This window comes from Heterodontus francisci, unplaced genomic scaffold (assembly GCF_036365525.1).
Source record: "Heterodontus francisci isolate sHetFra1 unplaced genomic scaffold, sHetFra1.hap1 HAP1_SCAFFOLD_615, whole genome shotgun sequence".
In the NCBI taxonomy this organism is placed as follows: domain Eukaryota; kingdom Metazoa; phylum Chordata; class Chondrichthyes; order Heterodontiformes; family Heterodontidae; genus Heterodontus; species Heterodontus francisci.
In genome coordinates this window covers 583,444-600,741 of record NW_027140176.1, presented here as the reverse complement: position 1 = coordinate 600,741, position 17,298 = coordinate 583,444, and positions in this window count along the sequence as shown.

The window sequence follows — 17,298 nt, the reverse complement described above, 5'->3', positions numbered from 1 at the left end:
TCAATCTTAGCGAGGGGGGAAAACAGGCAGCAGTGAGTAGAATGACTGTTTTACACACATTAAAATATTTCTCACATTCAACAGAAATTATAGGGCACAGAGGAGATCGAGATATACGGAACCAGCCACTGCTTGTTGTGAGCAGTGGAGGCTGTGTCTAATCCACAGGCGGTGGAAGACAAGTAGCAAACATTTTGTTTCCTGTTTGGGTTAAAGAACTGAGCCCAGGGAACGCTAAATTGATAGAAAGAATGTGAGTGCAGTTAATTTATTTATTGATACTGTTCCTTACCATTAGACTGAAGGCAGTGCCAGATCAAAATCATCACAGCACCAACTGTAATAGAAAGAATCACTGGGAGACCGATTGTAGAAGCTGTGAGAGCACAAAGATCAAACTGTAAATAACAGGAAACAATTCCCACTAATCATTATAGAAACATTATTGTAATGAGAGAACATTTTCACAGGATGTTGTTTGAAGAAAATTTGTCAACATTCTAAAGGAAGAAGAGTTAGAAAAAAGAAATCTTCCCGCAGTTTATAAAGTCACTGACACATATAGAAATATGGAAAATCTATGGCCATTCAGCCCACCAAGACGGTGTCAGCTAAAAAAGAGCTTTCCAGCCTTATCCCAATTTCCAGCCATATCCCAATTTCCAGCTCTTGGTCCTTAGCTCTGCCCATTACAACACTTCAAGTGCATATTCAATTATTTTTTTCAATACAATGAGGATTTCTGCCTCTACCCTCCTTTCAGGCAGTGAGTTTCAGACCTCCACTGATCTCTGGGTGAAACAAAACTCTCAACTTCCCTCCAATCCTTCCACCAATTATTTTAAATCTATGTCCTCTGGCTATTGACCTTTCTGCTAACTTGAAATAGGTGCTTTCTATACACTCTAGGCACCTCATACATATGAACAACATTTGAATTAGGAGCTGGAGTAGGCCATTCGGCCCCTCGAGCCTGCTCCGCCATTTGATAAGATCATGGCTGATCTGATTGCGGCCTCAAAGCTACTTTCCTGTCTACCTGCGATAACTTTTGATTCCATTGTCAAAAAGAATCTATCTAAATCAGCCTTAAAAATATACAAGCACTGAGCTTCCATTGTTCTCTGGAAAAGAGAATTAACAGGCTAACAACACACTGAGAGAAGAAAAAATCCTCGTCTCCTTCTTAAATGGGACCCCCCCCCCCCCCCCCAACCTTTAAATTGTGTCCCCTAGTTCCAGTCTCTCTCATAAGGGGAAACATCCTTTCAGTATCCACCTTGTCAAGAGCCCTCAGGAACATATATGTTTCAATAAGATCACCTCTCATTCTTCTGAAATCTAATGGATACAGGCCCACCCTGCCAACCTTTCTTCATAAGATAACACCTTCATCCCAGAAATCAGTTGAGTGAACCTTTTCTGAACTGCTTCTAATTTTATACACCTCAATTAAACCTCCCCTCAACCTCCTCTGTTCCAAAGATCCAACCCCATTCTATCCAATCTTTCCTCATAGCCAAAAATCTGCATTTCTGGCAATATCCTCTGTACCCTCTCTAGTGGGATCACATTCTTCCTGTAATGTGGTGACCAGAATTGCATGCAGTAATCTAGCTGTGATCTGATGTGCATTCAAAGGCTCCACTGTTCCTCTACACTTCTCAGTATCCTAACATTCATTGTGTATTCCCTTGCCTTGTTTGTCCTCCCCAAATGCAATCTCCAGATTGAATTTCATTTCCATCTGACCAGTCCATTGATATGTTCCTGCAGTCTACAGCTATCTTTCTCACTATCAACCACATAATCACTTTTTGTATAGTCTTAAACACTTCTAAGTCATTGTCCCAAGATTCAAGTCTAAATCACTGATAAATACCATGAACAGAAAGGGCCCAGTACTGAGCCCTGAGAACCACACTGGGAACAACCTTCCATCACAAAAACATCCACTGACCATTGCCCTTTGTTTCCTGCCACTGAGCCAATTTTGGATCCAACTTGCCATTTTCTCTTGGAACCCATGGGCTCTTACTTTTCTGACCAGTCTGTCATGTGGGACCTTGTCATAATCCTTGCTAAAATTCAAGCAGACTACATCAAATGTGCTAACCTAACCGACACCTCCTTGTTACCTCTTCACAACATCAAATCAAATTAATCAGACATGACCTTCCCTTAACAAATCTGTGCTGACTGCCATGCCTTTCCAAATGATAATTTATATCCTTCCACAGAACTTTTATCAAAAAGTTTCCCACTGCCAAGGTTAAGCTGACTAGTCTGTAATTACTCGGTCTAGCCCTTTTCTCCCTTTTTAAACAATGGCAGAAGTTTAGCTGTGTTCCAGTCCTCTGACAACACGCCTGTCACCAGAAAGGATTGGAAAAAGATGGTCAGAGCCTCTGCTATTTCTTCTCTTGCTTTTTGCGACAGCCTGGGATACATTTCATCCAGGTCTGGTGATTCATCCATTTTCAAAGATGCTAAACTCCTTCATACTTCCTCACTCATTCCATTTTATCCCATTGCCAGTAGGCACGGGGTCAAGCAGATTACAGAATTAAATATGTGGCTCAAAGAGTGGTGTGGGAAGAAGGGATTTTAATTCATGGGGCACTGGCAGCAGCGCGGGGGATTGGGATGGGCTCCACTTAAACCAGACTGGGATCAGTCCTGGCAAATTGTACAATTAGTGCTGTGGATGGGGCTTGAAACAAAAATGGGGAAAAGGGGTCAGATGATGTGAGATTTAGAAATCTAAAGAGAAAAAAGGTGGAATACTAGTGGCACAAATAGAGATAAATGGTTTAGTTCTAATCATAATTACAAAGATATGGTTACAAGGTGACCAAAATTGGGAAATATATATTCCAGGGTACAAAACATTTTGAAAAGACAGACAGAATGGAAAAGGAGGAGGAGTAGCCCTGATGGTAAAGGATGACATAAGGACAGTATTGAGAAAGAATCTTGGCCCAGAAGATCAAAAAATAGAAACAGCACGAATGCAGGTTAGGAATAAAAATGGTCAGAAAATGTTGGTGGGGGCAGTTTATAGGCTCCCTAATAGTGATACCATTGGATAGAGCATTAAGGAGGAAATAACTGAAGCTTGTAACAAAGGCAATGTAATGTGGGGAACTTTAATCTTCATATAGACAGGACAAATGAAATTATCAAAAGTAGTCTGGAAGATGGGTTTGTAGAATATTTTCATGATAGTTTTCTGGAACAATATGTTGTGGAATTAACTTGGGACAATGTTATTTTAGATCTTGTATTGTCTAAAGAGGTAAGGTTAATTATTGATCTCATAATAAAAGATCCTTGTGGAAAAAGTGATCATAATGCAATTTAATTCCATATTAAGGTTGAAAATAATATGCTCAAGTCTGAAACAAGAATCTTAAACAAAACCAATTGCATAGGGATGAAAGAAGAACTGACTAATGTTGCTTAGGTAAATAGCCTGAAAGGTATGGCCGTAAGTGAATAGTGAGAAACATTTAAAGAAATGAGTCAACATATTCAACAAAAATATGTTCCATTTTTAAAAACAAAGCACAGCGAGAAAGATCCACCTGTGGCTTTCTAGGAAATTTAAGAATAGTATTAAATTAAATGAAAAGGTTTGTAATCTTGCAAAGACAAGTAGCAAGTCTAAAGATTGGGAGAGTTTTAGAAAGAAGCAACAATGTAATAAAAAGGGGAAAACATAGATTGTGAGAAAACCAGATGGGAATATAAATTCACATTGTAAGAGCTTTTACAAGTATATAAAAAGGAGCGTACCTAAACTAAACATTGGTCCCTTAGAAGCAGAGACAAGAGGAATTGTTGTGAGGAATGAGGAAATGGCAGAGCTGTTTTGTGTCTGTCTTTCACAGTAGAAGAGACAAATCACATACTGGAACTAGGGAGTAACCAAAGGGCTAATAAGAGTGAAGAACTTATGGCATTAATATTGGCCGAGAAAAACTATTGGAGAAACTTACGGGACTTAAAGCTGACAGATCCACAGGATCTGATGGCCGACATTCTAGGATTCTAAAACGGTTGCTGCAGAGATAATGGATGCACTGGTTATGACTTTCCAAAATTTGCTGGATTCCACACCAGTCCCAGCAGATTGGAAGTTAACAAATGTAACACCGCTGTTCGATAAAGGAGGGAGAGAAAAAACAGGGAACTACAGGCCAGTTAGCCTGACATCAGTCATCGGAATCTATTATTAAGGAAGTCTTAACAATGCACTTAGAAAATCATAGTAGAATCATACAAAGTCAACATAGTTTTTCGAAAGAGAATTAGCGTTTGACAAATTTATTGGAGTTTTTTTGACAGTGAGTATGGTAGATACTGAGGAACCAGTGGATGTAGTATACTTGGATTTCCAAAAGGTGCCACACAAGAGGTTAATATGTAATATAGAGGCTCATGGAGTTGTTGGTAATATATTAGCATGGATGGAGATGGTGACATAGTGGTAAGGTCTCTGATTTAGAAATCCAGAGGCCCAGGCTAATGCCCTGGGGACATGGGTTCAAATCCCATGACAGCAGCTAGTAATATTTACATTTAATTAATAAATTCTATTAATTAAGAGAAATCTAGAATTGAATTGACAGCTAGCCTCAGTAAGGTGCCATGAAAGTATCATTGATTGTCATAAAAACCCATCTGGTTCACTAATGTCCTTTAGGAAAGGAAATCTGCCAGCCTTATCTGGTTTGACCTATGTGTGACTCCAGATCCACAGCATATGTAGATGAGGGTAAAGCAGTTGATGTAGTCTACTTGGACTTCAATAAGGCTTTTGATAAGGTCCTGCATGGGGGATTGGTTAAGAAGGTAAGAGCCCATGGGATCCAGGGCAATTTGGCAAATTGGATCCAAAATTGACTTAGTGGCAGGAGGCAGAGGGTGATGGTCGAGAGTTGTCTTTGCGAGTGGAAGCCTGTGACCAGTGGTGTACCACAGGGATCGGTGCTGGAATCCTTGCTGTTTGTAGTGTGCATTAATGATTTAGATGTGAATATAGGAGGTATGATCAGTAAGCTTGCAGATAACACTAAAATTGGTGGTGTCGTAAATAGTGAGGAGGAAAGCCTTAGATTACAGGATGATATAGATGGGCTGGTAAGATGGGCAAAGCAGTGGAAAATGGAATTTAATCCTGAGAAGTATGAGGTGATGCATTTTGGGAGGACTAACAAGGCAAGGGAATATACAATGGATGGTAGGACCCTAGGAAGTACAGAGGGTCAGAGGGACCTTGGTGTACTTGGTCATAGATCACTGAAGGCATCAGCACAGGTAGATAAGGTGGTTAGGAAGGCATATGGGATACTTGCCTTTATTAGCCGAGGCATAGAATATAAGAGCAGGGCGGTTATGATGGAGCTGTATAAAACACTAGTTAGGTCACAGCTGGAGTACTGTGTACAGTTCTGAGCACCACATTATAGGAAGGATGTGATTGAACTGGAGAGGGTGAAGAGGAGATTCACCAGGATGTTGCCTGGGTTGGAGCATTTCAGCAAGAGGAGAGACTGGATAGGCTGGGGTTGTTTTCCTTAGAGCAGAGAGGGCTGAGGGGGAACCTGTTTGAGGTATACAAAATTATGAGGGGCATTGATAGGATAGATAGGAAGAAACTTTTTCCCTTAGTGGGGGTGTCAATAACCAGGGGGCATAGATTTAAGGGAAGGGGCAGGAGGTTTAGAGGGGATTTGAGGAAAAACTTTTTCACCCAGAGGGTGGTTGGAATCTGGAACGCACTGCCTGAAGAGGTGGTAGAGATAGGAACCTCACAACATTTAAGAAGTATTTAGATGAGCACTTGAAACGCCATAGCATACAAGGCTATGGGCCAAGTGCTGGAAAATGGGATTAGAATAGATAGGTGCTTAATGGCCAGAACAGACATGATGGGCCGAAGGGCTTGTTTCTGTGCTGTCTAACTCTATGACTGTAAAGTGTTGACTCTTAACTGCCCTCTGAAATGTCCTTGTAAGCCATTCAGCTATCAAGGGCAATTATGGATGGGCAACAAATGCTGGCCTTGCCAGTGACACTCACATCCCATGAAAGAATAAAAAAATGCAGCACTGGTTAACAGACATAGGGATAAATGGCATATTTTCAAGTTGGCAGGCTGTAAATGGTGAAGATCTGCAGGGATCAGTGCTGGAGCTTCAGTTATTTATAATCTCTATGAGTGACTTCGATGAAGAGACGGAGAGTTATCTATCTAAATTTGTTGATGATACAAAGCAAGGGGGGAATGTAAGCAGTGAGATGGACACAGAGGCTGCAAAGTGATATAGACAGGTTAAGTGATTGGAAAACAAGGTGTCAGGTGGAGTATAATGTGGGGAAATGTGAGGTTGCTCACTTTGCTAACAGGAATAGAAAAGCAGAATATTTTTTAAAAGGCGTGAAGCTTCTAAATGTTGATGTTGAGAGAGACTTGGGCGTACTCATACAAGGAACAGAGAAATTTAGTATGCAGGTACAGCAAGCAACTAGGAAGGCAAATGTTGGTTTTTATTCCAAAGGGATTGGAGTACAGGATCAAGGATGTCTTGCTACAATTGTACAGGGCTTTCATGAGACCTTACTTGGAGAACTGTGTGCAGATCTGGTCTCTATATCTGAGGAAGGATATACTTGCCTTGGAGGCAGGACTGCTAAGGCTCACTAGATTGGTTCCTGGGATGAGAGGGTTGTCCTATGATGGAAGGCTGAGTAAATTTGGTCTATTCTCTCTGGAGTTTAGAAGAATGAGAGGTGATCTCATTGAAACAAGCACTATTCTGAAGGGGCTTGACAGGGTAGACACTGAGAGGCTGTTTCCACCAGCTGGAGAATCTATGGGTCCACATTCTCACGGTAAAGGGTTGATCATTTAGGATTGAGCTGAGGAGAAATTTTTTCTCTCGAGGGCTGTGAATCTTTGGAATTGTCCACTCCAAATGTTCCATCATTGAGTATATTCAATGCTTGGGTCAATAGCATTTTGGTGCCTGAGGGAGTCAAGGAATATGGGGAGTGGGTGGGGAAGTGAAGTTGAGCCAGCCACGATACTATTGAATTACGCCCACGTTTTTCACCTCCACACACAGGTTACTTTCCCCCCCACTTTGCTGTAAGTTGCAGAGATTGATACATTTAACAATCATAATATGTTCTTTTAAAGAATAATATGATTAGGTTATCGAGTCAAAGAGAGATACAGCACTGAAACAGGCCCTTCAGCCCACCAAATCTGTGCTGACCAATAACCACCCATTTATACTAATCCTATTTTCCCTCTCACGTCCCCACCTTCCCTCAATTCTCATCCCACCTACCTACACTAGGAGCAATTTACAATGGCCAATTTACCTATCAACCTGCAAGTCTTTGGCTGTGGGAGGAAAGCAGCACACCTGGCAGAAACCCATACAGTCACAGGGAGAACTTGCAAACTCTGCACAGACAGTACCCAGAACCGAACTCAGGTCGCTGGAGCTGTGAGGCTGCTGTGCTAACTGCTGCACCACTACTGATTTGTGCGAATGAATGGTCATGGATTGTAATCAATTGATTTTATGTTATTTGTATGGATTTTGTCCGCAAAGTTATATACATTGAAAAAGACGATGTATGCTAAGTCAAAGGCATGATGGGATATCAAGGCAAGTTCGACCTTTGTGCAGGCATGGGGAATGAATTGGTAATGCTGACATCTGCAAGTTTGAAGAAGTGGGCCTGAGTGAAAGTACAGAAAGTAAATCAGGACTGCTGTCAGTAGAGGACACAACCTTTGGGAATCTATGTTAATATTTATCTGGGATAGAACAGTTCAGCAACAGGATAAATTTCTAATAAGGGATGAGATCAGCGAAAAGTGGCCGAGACAAAGGAAACATCTGTAAGGTGTGCATGTGTCAGTCAAGACAGTCTGGGGAGAGGGTCAATGGGTCAAGGTGATATTAGAATTAGTCAATTATATGAGGAATGGTAAAATATGGACTAATATGGTAAAGGAAGGACAGGAAATAGAGGATTGAAAAAGGCTGGAAATGAGGAATGATGCACAGTTATCAAGAGAGAAGAAAGAAGAAACAAGCTGAAGACAATGTCACCTGTGCCCAGCAGCTTCGGGAAGCAAGAACTGAATGATTACTGAATGTCTACTACCTGTTGTATAGTGAGTGTAGTATTTCTTACATAATAAACTCCTGTTTGATTTTCAAATGTAGTGGTCATCCACCTGCCTTATTGGGTCGAGTGTTGTCCAAAAACCCTAAAAATAAACCTATATTGGTCAACACCTCCATTCAGTCCACAAGCATGAGCTGTCACTTTAATTTCCCACCCTGCTCTCAAGCTGACCTCTCTCTTCTGCAGTGTTCCAATTAATTTCAATACAAGCTCAAGAAACAGCACCTCATCTTTCAAATGGGCAATTTACATCCTCCCTGACTCAAACATTGAGTTCAACAATTTCAGATCGTATCCTCTGCCCCCATTTTATTTTGTGTTTCTTTGCTGGTTTGATTTCTTTTTTCCCTTGTATGCTTCTTGTTTCCCTCACTTTCATTCGGACAGCAGATATTCTGCCATTTACATCTCCTCATGACATATCTTTTGTTTCTTTACTTGTCCCATTACCACTCCCATTGGCCTTGCTCCATGAAACCTTTTGTCATTAATCTCTCCTGCCCTGCACCCTATCACAGACCTTCCCTTTGTCCTTCTTCCCACCCTCAGCCCTTTAAATTGTTCAAAACCTGTTGCATTTCTAACTCGTCTCAGTTCTGATGAAAGATCACAGACCTGAAATGTTATCTCTTTCTCTCTCCACAGATGCTACCAGACTTGCCGAGTATTTACAGCATTTTCTGATGTTATTACTCTTTTGGCTTCCAATTGGTTCGACTCTTTCCTTCGTTATCCTCTTGCACTTCCTGCATTTATAAAACATCTTTGTGTTTTCCTTGATTTTATTTGACAATATTCATGAATGATCTCTCTTTGCTTTCCTATTTTCCTTTTGAGATTCCCCCACCCCTCCCTCGCCCCCTGCACTTTCCGTACTCCTCTTGGCTTTCTGCAATATTGAGCTCATGACATCTGATAAGCTTCTATTTTGTGTTAACCTATTCAGTTTGCTCTTTGGCATCCTGGGGGGAGGAGGGGGAGTCTAAATGTGGGAGACCCATCCTTTTTATTTTTGGGAACATATTTGTTCTGAACCCTCTTCAGTTCCTCCTTGAATGCCTCCCACTGCCCTGACACTGATTTATCTTCAAGTATCTGTTTCCACTCCACTTTTCCAAATCACCTCTCACTTCAGTAAAATTGGCTTTTTCCCAGTTTAAAACTTTAACTCTTGATCTATCTTCATCCTTTACCCTGACTAAATCGAATTGAATTATGATCACTATGACCAAAATGCTCCTCAACTGATACCCCTTACACGCACCCAGCGTTATTCTCTAAAACTTAATCCAGAACTATCCCTTTTCTAGTTGGAATTGTTACGTTTTGACTAAAAAATGTTCACCTGAATGCATTTTCAGAATTCTGCACCCTGTGTACCTTTAACACTGAACTGATCCTGGTTAATATCAGGGTAGTACCAATCCCGCACTATTACTGCTTTTTTGTTTTTGCACATCTCAGCGATTTGTTGACATTTTTGCACTTCCCTCTGACTGTTTGGGGGTCTACAATGCACTTCCAGCAATGTAATTGCTCCTTTTTTGTTCCTCATTATTCCCATATGGCCTCATTTGATCATCCTCCTCAAAGCTATGTTTGCCGTTTTAACCAATATTGTAACCTTCACACCTGCCCCCAAAATTTTATCTGAACACCCTGGAGCCAGGAATGTTGAAATGCCAATCCTCTTCTTTAAGCATTGTTTCAGTAACAGCTATGATATCATACCTTCAAATGTCTAACTGTGCCCTCAGCTCATCAGGCTTATTCACTAGACTCCTTGTATTGAAGTATATACCATTAAGCACTGTCAAACTCCATTGTTGTCTATTTTGTTTTCTCTGCCTTCCACATTCACTTACTAATTTTCTGCCTTCCATTTCAATTTTTGATTCTCTCCCTTCTGAATCTATGCTCAGGTTCCATTCCCCTGCCAAGTGAATTTAAACTTTCCCCAACAGCAGTGACAAACCTCTCAGCCATGATATTTATCCTGGACGTGTTGAGATGTGACCTATCCATGCTGTACAGGTCCCATTTTCCCATGAACAGGTCCCAATGTCGCAGGAATCTAAAGCCCTCCCTTGTGCACCACGTCTCCAGCCACACATTCATTGGCTCAATTCTCCTATCTCTATATTCACCAGTGCCTGGTACTGAGAAGGATCTGGAGATTGGTACCTTTGAGGGCCTGCTTGCAAGTTGCAGACTGAGCTCCCTAGACTGGGTTGACAGGACCACATTCCTCTTTCTCCTTATGTCCTTGGTACCAACAGGGACCACAATCACTGGCTGTTCACCCTCCCCCCTCAGACTGCTCTGTAGCTGCTCAGTGATATCTTTGACCTGCCAGCAGGGCAGCAACACACCAGTCTGGATTCACATCTGCATCCACAGAAACGCCTGTCTGTCCACTTAAATATCGAATCCCTTCTCAGTACCATTCTTCTCACCTTCCTCCTGCCCCACTGTACAGCTGAGCCAGCCATGGTGTCATGGAATTGGCCCTGGCTGTACTCCCCAGAGGAACCATCACCCTTACCAGTATTCAGAACTGAAGACCGTTTAGAGAGCATGATGCACTCTGGGGACACCCACATTAAATGTCTCTTCCCTTTGTCTGTCTGACAGTAACCCCTCCCCACTCTACCTGCACAACCTTAAGCTGTACACACACTGAGCAGGGAAAATCCTCAGGCTGTGTTTATAATCTCACTGAAAAACATAGCCAGACCATAGAGAGAATCATGCCACCAGTGAACAACTTACACAGACCCCTCCCCACTCTTTGTCTCTATATTTCCGAGATGTTCAGTCTGAGGACTCACATAAGGAATCTTTGATTTGCTTTGCTCACCTAGAAGCCTGACTTTTTTAGGTCATTTATTGGAACTGAGTCAATCATTGCCAATATATTACAACATCAAAACAGTGTCGATAATAACCAGACTTTCGCTCTGAATCAATCTTTATAGTCATCATCAAACTGAAATGAGACATTGTATTTAAACTCTACTCACCTGCGGCTGAAATCAATGGCAGAAACACCAGAAAGTTGTAAAACAGTTTCCATTCTATTCTTCAACCTCCAGAACAATCTTCCTATGCAGAAAATAGATAAACAATGTTTGACTTCAAAATAACAACACTGATTCGATATCTCTCACATCAGTAAACTGCTTGCCTTTCTCACACATTGTAGTGTCTGTGTGACTCAATTGTTAACACTCTGTCCTCTGTGTCAGTAGACTGAGGGTTTTAGTTCCATTCCAGTGACTGAAGCACACACAATCAAACCTTATCTCACACTCGTACACATTGTCACATGCACGCATGATATTGTCTCACAAACGTCGTCTCACACTCATACTCACACTTACACATACAAATATTGACTCATATCTTCACACAATCATCACTCATATCCACACAAACATTGTCTCATCCTCGCACATTGGGAACCCATTCATCTTCTACCAGAATGTAAATAGTGAGCGGGTAGTAAGAGGTGGAGTGGGACCAGTTATGGACAAAGAGGGTAAAATATGCACTGAGGCACAGAGCAAGGCTCGAATACTTCATGAGCACTTTGTATCGTGTTTACTAAGGAAGAGGACGCTGAAAAAATGTCAGTAGAAATAGGGATGGTACAGATAGGGGATGAGGTGAAAACTGAGAGGTAAGATGTGCAGGAAAGGCTCGCTATGGTTAGAGTGGATAAGTCACCTGGTCCAGATGGTTTACATCCCAGGTTGATAAAGAAAGTGGGGGTGGAGATAGCGGACAGTCTTGCCATAATCTTCCAATCTGCCCTGAATATGGGAGAGATACCAGTGGATTGGAGAGTGGAAAATGTGACACCTTTACTCAAGAAAGTGTGTACGGACAGTCCGAGCAATACAGGCTAGTTAGTTTAACATCAGTGGTGCATAAGGTTGTAGAACTCATAATCAGGGGGAAAAAATCAACAGGCACTTGGAGAGAACACACGAACACAAGAAATATGAGCAGAAGTAGACCATAAGGCCCATCGAGCCTGCTCTGCCATTCATTATGATCATGGCTGATCTTGGGTTTCAATTCCACTTTCCTGCCTGCTCCCCATATCCGCTGATTCCCTGCGAGACCAAAAATCTATCTATCTCAGTCTTAAATGTATGGAGCATCCACAACCCTCTGGGGTAAAGAATTCCAAAGATTCACAACCCTTTGAGTGAAGTAATTTCTCCTCATCTCAGTCCTGAATGATTGACCCCTTATCCTGAGACTGTGTCCCCATGTTCTAGATTCCCCGATCAGTGGAAACAATCTCTCAGCTTCTACCCTATCAAGGCCTTTCAGAATCTTGTATGTCTCAATTAGATCGCCTCTCATTCTTCTAAACTCCAGAGAATATTGGCCCAGTTTACTCAGCCTCTCATCATAGGACAGCCCCCTCATCCCAGGGACCAATTTAGTAAATCTTTGCTGCACTGCCTCCAATACAAGTATATCCTTCCTTAAATGTGGAGGCCAAAACTGTACACAGTATTCCAGGTGCAGTCTCACCAAAGCCCTGTACAATTTTAGTAAGACTTCTTTATTCCTGTACTCCAATCCCCTTGCAATAAAGGCCAACATGCCATTTGCCTTCCGAATAGCCTGCTGCACCTGCATGTTAACTTTGTGTGTTCCTTGTAGGAGTGCCCCCAAGTCTCTCTGAACATCAACATTTACCAGTTTCACACCTTTTATAAAATATTCTGCTTTTCTATTTTTAGGACCAAAGTGAACAACTTCATACTTCCCTACATTATACTCCATTTGCCATCTTGTTGCCCACTCACTTAACCTGTTCTAAATCTCTTTGAAGCCTTTCTACATTCTCCCTGCAGCTTACCTTTCCACTGAGCTTTGTATCATCAGCAAACTTAGACACATTATTCCTTGTCTCTTCATCCAAGTCATTAATATAGAGTGTAAATAGCTAAGGCCCTAGCACTGATCCTTGCAGCACCCTGCTATTCACTGACTACCACCTTGAAAATGCCCCATTTATGCCACTCTCTGCTTCTTGCCTGTTAACCAATCCTCTATCCACGCTAATATATTACCCTCAACACCATGAGCCCTTATCTTGCCCATTAATCTTTTATGTGGCACCTTATCAAATGCCTTTTGAAAATCAAGGTATACTACATTTATTGGTTCCCCTTTATCTACCCTACTCGTTACATCCTCAAGAAATTCTAATGAATTTGTTAATCAGGATCTCCCTTCAGTAAAACCATACTGACTTGTGCTAATCATACTAAGCTTTTACAACTCCAAGGGTAAGACTTGTTTAATAATAGTTTGACCGACTTCCCAACGACCGATGTTAGACTAACTGGCCTGTTGTTCCCTGTTTTCTCGCTACCTCCTTTCAGGAAAAGCGAAGTAACATTTTCCAACTTCCAATCTGACGGGACCATTCCTGAATCTGAAGAATTCTGGAAAATAATAGCCAGCGCCTCCACTGTCTCTGCAGCTTTCTCTTTTAAAATGTAGGCCATCTGGTCCCTGGGACTTGTCAGATTTTAGTCCCTCAAGTTTCTCCAATAATTTTTCTCAATTGATATCAAAATCCTTTATTTCCTCACTCTTTTTAGCCCCTAGGTTACTGCCTATTTCTGCTGTGGAACTTGTGTCTCGTACTGTGAAGACAGACGCAAAATATTTGTTCAATGCCTCTGCCATTTCCTCATTCCCCATGATGAATTTTCCTGTCTCTGCCTCTGAGGGATCAACATTGAGTTTGGCTACTCCCTTCCTTTTTATGTACTTATAAAAGTTCTTTTTTTAAAAATTCATTCATTGCGATGTGGACGTCACAGACTAGGCCAGCATTTATTGCCCATTCCTAATTACCCTTGAGAAGCTGTTGGTGAGCTACCTTTTTGAACCGCTGCGGTTAAGAGCACCAGCTCTCTTGGTTTTCCTTTTTGCCTATCCTTCCCAAATGAACAATATCCTTGAATATTCAGTGCCTTCAAATCACCTTCTTTGTTCTGAATGCTGCGTGCATTCAGATAGCGTGTCCTTAACTTTGTCTTTTGAGCATTATTCCACATTCTGAACCTATTTGATGTTTGCCTTCAATTTGTCTTTCTTCTAATTTCACTTCGTACTTTTCTACTTCCTGTTAGCTGTTTTACTCTTCTCCAATCTTCCCTTCCTACCACACTTAAATTATCAGTTCCCTTATCACTACCTTGCTGTCTTGCCTTCTCCTCTCTCTCTAAATTATCACACCTGCCCTCTCATGATTCCTTCTCCCACTCCTGCCCCTACTATTTAGTTTAATTCCCTCTGTACCACTCTAGTTATATAACTCACCAGGACACTGGTCCCAGCACGGTTTAGGTGAACACCATCCCAACAATACAGGTCCCACTTTCCCCAGTATTACTGCCAGTGCCCAATGAATCAAAACTCATTTCTCCCACACCAATTTGTCAGCCATGCGTTTAACTCTCTAATCTTATTTACCCTACTCAAATTTGCTCGTGGCTCAGGTAATAATCCAGAGATTATTAGCTTTGTGGTTCTGCTATTCAATTAAGCCCTCATCTGCTCATACTCTCTATGCAGAACCTCGTTCCTAGTCCTATCTATGTTGTTGATATTCACATGGACCATGACAACTGCATTCTCCCCCTGCTAATGCAATTTCCTCTCCAGCTCTGAGCAGATGTCTTGAACCCTGGAACCGGGCAGGCAACACAGCCTTCTGGACTCTCACTCTTGGCTGCAAAGAGCTGTGTCCATCCCCACGACTATATTGTTCCATACTACCACTGCATTGCTATTTACTCCCCCATTTGAATGACTTATTGTACCATGGTGCCATGATCAGTTTGCTTATCCACCCTGCAGCCCTTGCCCTCATCCATACAAGCTGAAAGAACTTCAAACCTGTTGGAAAATTGCAAGGCCTGAGGCTCCACAACCTCTGTCTCCTCAATCCCCCTACCTGGCTTATTCGCAGTCCCTGACCACTGACCCTATCTTATGGGTTGTGACTGCCTTCTGGAACAAAGTGTCCATGTCACCTTCTCCCTCCCTGATGCATCGCAATGTCTGGAGCTCAGCCTCCAGCTCATCAACTCTGAGCCGAATCTCCTCGAGCTGCAGATACTTACTGCAGACGTGGTTGCTGTGAATCACACTGGCATTCACGAGTTCCCACATACTGCTGCTGCAACACATCACCTGCCCTGTCATCCTTATTGAGCTTTAAATAACTAATTAATTATTTACTTAATTAATTTTTTAGTTAATGCCTGTCCTCACCAGCACTCATCGCACTAATTTAAACCTTGGCAATACAATAAACCTTACCACTTAAAAATAAAACAGAACAGTAGTCACACCAGCTTCTTAATTCCCTTTTGCTTGCATGTCCTAATTCATTATAAGGTAGCTACATAAATTTTAATTTTACATTTTGTCTAATTTCTAGCTATTAACACACACACACCCTAACAGCAGTGTACTAACCGAGCTTTTAACAGATACTCCCTGGCAGCAGTTACTCACCAACCAATCATCTTACAGCATCCCTCTGATGTCACTGTTTGAGTTTTCTTTCAAACTCAGTCAGCGCACGCCAACTTCTGAAAATGTTGGTTCCCACTGTTTAGCTGCTGCCTCACAGGTTCGGCTTCTCTCAGCTCCTTGAAAGTAAGTGAAGTGAAGGCCCTGAGCCTCGTGCTGTATTTATCTTCTCCTGCTGTTTAGCTGCTGCCTCACAGGTTCGGTTTCTCTCAGCTCCTTGAAGGTAAGTGAAGTGAAGGCCCGGAGCCTTGTGCTGCATTTATCTGCTCCCGCTGTTTCGATGCTCCCTTGCAGGTCCATATGAACATACAAACATACAAACATATGAACTAGGAGCAGGAGTAGGCTATTCCATCCCTCAAGCCTGCTCCACCATTCTATAAGGTCCTGGCTGATCTGTTTGTGGACACAACTTCACTTTCCTGCCTACCCCAAAACCCTTGGACTCTCTTGTTTGCCAAGAATCTGCCTTAGAAACATTCAATGACCCAACCTCCAATGTTCTCCGGGGAAGAGAGTTCCACAGACTCACGAACCTCTGAGAGAAAAAAATTCTCCTCATCTCTGTCTTAAATGGGAGACCCCTTATTTTTAATCTGTACCTCCTAGTTTTAGTCTAGTTTTTTCCACAAGGGGAAACATCCTTTCAGCATCCACCCTGTCAAGTCCCCTCAGGATCTTATATGCTTCAACAAGATCACCTCTCATTGTTCTAAACTCCAATGAATACAGACCCAATCTGTCTAACCTTTCCTCATAAGATAACCCTGTCATCCCAGGAATTATTCAAGTGAACCTTCTCTGAACTGCTTCCAATGCAATTATGTCCTTTTTTAAGTAAGGAGACCAAAACTGTACACAATATTCTAGATGTGGTCTCACCAATGCCCTGTACAACTGTAGCAAAACATCTCTACTTTTATATTCCATTCCCCTTGCAACAAACAAAAACATTGAATTAATCACTTGTGAAACCTGCATTCTAACTTTTTGTATTTTGTGTACCAGGACACCCAGATCCCTCTGCATCTCAGTGTTCTGCAAACTCTCTCCATTTAAATAATATGTTGCTTTTCTAATTTTCCAGCCAAAGTGGACTGCTTCACATTTTCCACATTATACACCACCTGTCAAATATTTGCCCACTCGCTTAACCTATCCATAATCCCTTTGCAGACTCCTTACATGCTCTTCACAACTTACTCTTCTACCTATCTTTGCGCCATCAGCAAATTTAATAACCATACATTCTGGCTCTTCATCCAAGGACTGCAGCTGTTCAAGAAGACAGCACACCACCACCTTCTCAAGGGCAATTAGGGATGGGCCATAAATGCTGTCCTTGCCAGCATCCCATAAACAAATGTAAAAAGTCATTAATATACATGGTAAATAGTTGAGGCCCCAGCATTGATCCCTGTGGCACTCTACCAGTTACAGCTTACCAACCTCAAAATTGCCAATTTATGCCTATTCCCTCTTTTCTGTTAGCTAACCAAT